This window comes from Belonocnema kinseyi, chromosome 6 (assembly GCF_010883055.1).
Source record: "Belonocnema kinseyi isolate 2016_QV_RU_SX_M_011 chromosome 6, B_treatae_v1, whole genome shotgun sequence".
NCBI classification, from domain to species: domain Eukaryota; kingdom Metazoa; phylum Arthropoda; class Insecta; order Hymenoptera; family Cynipidae; genus Belonocnema; species Belonocnema kinseyi.
In genome coordinates this window covers 74,926,430-74,931,662 of record NC_046662.1, presented here as the reverse complement: position 1 = coordinate 74,931,662, position 5,233 = coordinate 74,926,430, and the positions used below count along the sequence as shown (strand labels likewise).

The following is a 5,233-nucleotide window of genomic DNA, read 5'->3' as shown; positions in this document are numbered from 1 at the left end:
GGAGGTTGAGGTTCTAACCTCTTTAAGTAGCGGAACGAGTGAATAATGGTCAACGAGGGTTGAAGCAGTGTTCATCGAGGAGTTTGAAAATTTAAACTTTGGGGCGCCTTGAGAAAGGGCGTGTCACAGATTTTTGGCGCAGTCGGTAGGACCGCTACTACTTCCTGTGATCAGATTCAAAACTTATCATGAGCTGAAGACGAGCTGAGGACGAGCCAAAGAGGACTACGGACCAAGGGAGAAGAAGGTCACATTTCTATGTGAAAAGGGACAAGGAAGACCGAGAAGAAGACGGTCGGAGACTTGGAAATCCTGGACAACCCATACCGTTTCGTCTTGACTGCAACCTGCTCTCAAGTTTTTGGCGAGTTTCTTGAGAGACTCAGCGGCAAAAGGCCAGGGTTGTGAAGCGGCGCGGTGCTTGCCCCACCCCCAAAGAAAGGAAAAGGGTGGCAGTCGTGGCCGTCAAGTCCAACGAGGGATTTTCAACGAGGATGTGAAAAAGAAGAAAACCGAAGAAACTGGTAGTAGGGAGTTTTAGGAAATTTGTGAAGTGCTGGTAAAAGGAATAATTTTATTCTGACGGAACCCGACGGAACGCGCTTGAGAGCATGGCTGCTCAACACATGGAGGCCGTCCCTGAACCGGCTAGCTGTTCTCGGTGCGGAGACAGCAGCCATTTGGCGGTAGGATGTTTGCGAGTCACCCCTGCAAATGGGACGAAGATATGTTACAATTGTAACCAAATGGGTCACTTCTCCCGCGAATGCCCTGAAAAAAGAGCCATACAATGTTACAATTGTCACAAACAGGGGCATATCTCCAGAAACTGCCTTGGACAAGCTAGTATTAATAAGAAATTAAAGGAAATTTGTGCTTTTTGTAAAAAGCCGGGTCATAATCAAAATGACTGTTATTCGCGTTTGAATAAAATTACTAAAAATTTCCAAGAAAAATCAGCCACTTTAAACGAGTAACGAGCTCGTTGGATTGGTGCAACGCCGAGCTGACTTTAAACGTAGCACCTTTACGTCGCGTAATTTTAAAATGTTGCGCTAATGGCAAGAAGGAATCGCCTAATATTAAAATTCGCAGTGAAAACATGAGGAATTTAAATGGGAAATTTATAATTGATACAGGGGCGGCATTAAATGTGATTAAAAGAAATAAAGTTAAAAATAATATTAAAATTAATAAAGAAGTAATTTTTCATTTATTCGGAACTAGTGATCAAGGGATTAAAACATTGGGCGAAGTTTTCCTTGAAATAAATGGAACTTTATGCCCTTTTCAATTGGTTCCTAATAATTTTCCGCTTAGCTGCGATGGGATGTTGGGCATGCCCTTCTTGTCCGATTCCATGATCGACCTGAAAAATAAAGTTATAAAACATGAATTGGGCGATTTTCCTTTTGGTACCCCTTTAAAAGGAACAACCCTTAAAGCAAAAGCCTAAACGCGACAACTTGTGACTTTACCTGTCGCTAATGCAGAAATTCTAGAGGGATATTTACCTCTAATACCTGCAGGGCCGGAGGTATATTTGGGAGTATCTCTGGTTAAAGTAAGCGACGGCACGGTGCGAGTGTACTGTGTGAACGCAAGCACCTGGGACGTCGAACTGTCCGTCGCGCCCGTCACATTGGATGAATATGACAAAATTGACCCAAATAGGACTAGGATCAAAAAGGGATCCGACGGAACCCTCGTTAAGGAAGAATTAAATAAGGAAAGATTATTAAAATTAGAAAAGGCTTTGAAATTGTCTCATTTAAATAAAGATAAAGTAAAAATGTTGACAAGAACGCTTAAAAAATTTCCATATTAATTTTTCTTAGAAGGCGATAAATTGGGTTGTACCACTGTTTTAAGACATCGTATTAATACCGTTAATGATGAAACCGTTAAAAAATTAAATTATAGAATGCCACAGGTTCATAAAGAGGTAATGAATAAGGAAACTAATGAGTTAATTAAACAAGATAGAGTTCGCGAATCGGAATCTGTTTTTAATTCACCTGTTTGGATAGTCCCTAAAAAACCCGATTCACAAGGAAATAAAAGGTGGCGAATGGTCATCGATTATAGGGCCCATAACGAGAGAACCGTCGGTGACGCTTATCCTCTCCCGAATATTACGGATATTTTGGACCAACTCGGTGGAGCAAAGTATTTTACTATACTTGATCTTGCTTCCGGGTTTGACCAGATCGAAGTTGATCCGGCTGACCGGCATAAAACTGCTTTTTCAACCCTTTTCGGGCATTATGAGTTTGCTCGAATGCCTTTTGGGCTGGAAAATGCGTCGGCAACCTTTCAAAGACTTATGGATAGGGCCTTGACAGGTTTGCAAGGGCTGGAATTATTCGTCTATATGGACGATATAGTGATATATGCCAAATCACTACAGGAACATAATCAAAAATTAGAAAAATTGATGGGTAGATTGAGAACCGCAGGTCTAGTCTTACAACCCGAAAAATGCCAATTTTTATGTAAGGAAATTGGATATTTGGGTCACATAATTTCACAAGAGGGTGTCAAACCAGACCCTAGAAAGACCGAGGCGGTTAAATCGTTTCCTCGACCAAAGGGAAAGAAAAATATTAAGCAATTTTTTCATTTAGCTGGGTATTATCGACGATTTATACCCGATTTTGCTGCGATAGCTAAACCCCTGAATACACTTTTGAAAAAGGATGTTCCATTTGAATGGAGTGATGAGGCCGAAGGAGCCTTTGAAAAATTAAAGGACATTCTCGTTTCACGTCCTTTATTGCAATATCCCGATTTTTCAAAGCCCTTTATTATCACTACTGATGCTTCCGAAAATGCAGTCGGTGCAGTACTCAGCCAGGGTGAAATTGGCAAAGATTTGGCTATTGCGTATGCGTCAAGTACATTAAAGAAAGCAGAATTAGATTATACGGTGACCGAAAAGGAATTGCTGGCAATAATAACAGCAGTCAAGCAATTTAGGCCCTATGTTTATGGACAAAAGTTCACACTCGTTACCGATCACCGTGCTTTATTGTGGCTTAGCCAGTTAAAAGAACCTACTATGAGAGCCCGTTTAGTTCGATGGAAAATAAAATTACAAGAGTATGATTACACTATTGTTTATAAGCCAGGCCGAGTTAATTCGAATGCCGATGCTTTGTCTCGTAATCCCGTAATAAATAAACAGCGAAAAAAAGAGGTTAATGATGTTAGAAATGAAATTTTAAAATTAAATCTCAAAGAAAAATATTGCGATAATACTGTCGACAATGTTTATTATCATGAATATCCTATAGAAAGGGTTTTCATATGCAGAAAAGAAAACACGTTTTACAATAATGACTTTACTGAACACATTAAGGAAGACGATAGAAATAGTGTCATGAAAGACTCCGATTCTCCGACCGAGCCCAGTAAAGGTGAGTCTCAACCCAACAAAGAGAGCGGGGGGTCGGAGACCCGTGTTGTACCTAAGACTGTCCCACCTGGGACGCTGGGTGAAGGAACGGTCGGGAGCGACGGTGCTTCGATCAACGCCGCTCTTCTCTTCATCCTTGAAGGGAACAAGGTAGGGCGCGTGGCGCCGGGTTTAGAGAGACCTGTAAAAAGTCGAATTCGCAAAAGAAACTGGGCCGGTATACAAATCAAGCGAGGGCCGGAAAGTAGTTTCCTGGCAAGCAACAAGCGAGGGCCGGAAAGTAGTTGCCTGGCAAGCAACAAGCGAGGGCCGGAAAGTAGTTGCCTGGAAAGCAACAAGCGAGGGCCGAAAAGTAGTTGCCTGGCAAGCAACGAGCGAGGGCCGGAAGGTAGTTGCCTGGCAAGCAACAAGCGAGGTATGAATGAAGGTAGCCTGATCAGCACCCCAGGAGAGTCGGATGAAAATGATGACAATGTATTACCTGAAGAGGAAAATGCTCATTTAATGGGTATTTGGGGTAATATATTGAATAAAAATGAAAATGACAACATGACTGACACTACTGAGTACGAAAATTCTTATATTTTAGGGGCCTCTACAAATACTGCAAAAACTATACTTACCCCATTGTTTCAGTGCAGCCGAGATAAGTTATATATGAGGGATGACCATCTTGTGCATTTTGTACCCATGGATGGGATCCGACCCCCGTCGGAAGGGAGTTAGTGAACAATTCCATTGTTCAATTAGCCAATCTGAAAGATTCAACGGTCAAATTAGGTTATGTAACTTCACGTTATATATTTACATAATTCTGTGTTTAACTTATATGTAAAGGAAACTTTTGATGCAAAAGTTTATGCAAAAAACATAGAATTAGCAGTGACGACTTTAAAGAAAGCACTTGAAACCTCGAAAATTATATCTTTTAGCATATCTCGGGAGGGAAACGGATTTGATAAAATGCCCTGGTCCGTAATTCTGCCGTCCTGATGAAGAAACACTCATCTGCATTTTTATCAAAAATGAGTTTTTTATATGGTTGGATTCGTAATGAAAAGACGAATTTAACTATGCTAATCATTATTAAAAATTGTAATTAAATCTCGAGATAATTAGGTCTCAATTAGCCTATCTACAGAGATTTTCGAGAATTCCTGCAGAAGAAATACACACCTGCAGAAATTCTAGCTTATCTACACGATTTCCAGGATTTGACATAGTGCTGAGCCCTGAGTTCCTGATGAAAAAACACATCTACGCAGATGTGTTTTTTTTTACCAGGATCTTCGGTCTTCCTGCAGTCCGATTTCCTGAAATCGAATAGCTCAAGTACAGGATAAGTTTCTTCACCAGGATTCGAGGGTAATTTTGAGCCACCGATCCTTATTTTCAATAGCTTATCTGCATTTTTTATTTGTCAAGTAAAAATAATTCTAGTTGAATTATTTATAATATAATCATTATTAATAATCTGAAATAATTATAGAAATATAATTAATACATTATTATCATTTTAGAGACTATCTTAACCATTTGGTTATATTTGAAAAAATGTTATTTTTTAAAAATAATTTACAATAATCGCGCACATTTTTTAAATGTTAGTTCTACAGGGCGCCGCTGAAAGAGTGATTGGCGTGATTACACATCACATACTAAACTAAAGAATATGACTAATCGACCAATCCTGAATGATATTAAACAATTAACAGCTACGAGGGGAAGTACATCAATTGATTACAAGATGGATTATAATGTGGAAGAGGACTTTAAAACGCTTGATTTTCTCCAAGTAAAGTCGATTAAATCAAA

The 5,233-nt window shown here is 39.7% G+C and overlaps 1 long non-coding RNA gene across 1 annotated transcript in view; it reads right to left on the bottom strand.

Annotated features, from left to right (window-relative positions):
- Positions 1-1,196: 1,196 nt before the first annotated feature.
- Positions 1,197-5,233, bottom strand: part of LOC117174768 — a 7,531-nt gene continuing 3,494 nt past the window's right edge. Inside the window, exons 4-5 of the long non-coding RNA XR_004467358.1 lie at positions 4,042-4,173; positions 1,197-1,369 (exon numbers count right to left, since the gene is read on the bottom strand). This is a non-coding gene — a long non-coding RNA (uncharacterized LOC117174768). The remainder of the gene's footprint in view (positions 1,370-4,041; positions 4,174-5,233) is intronic.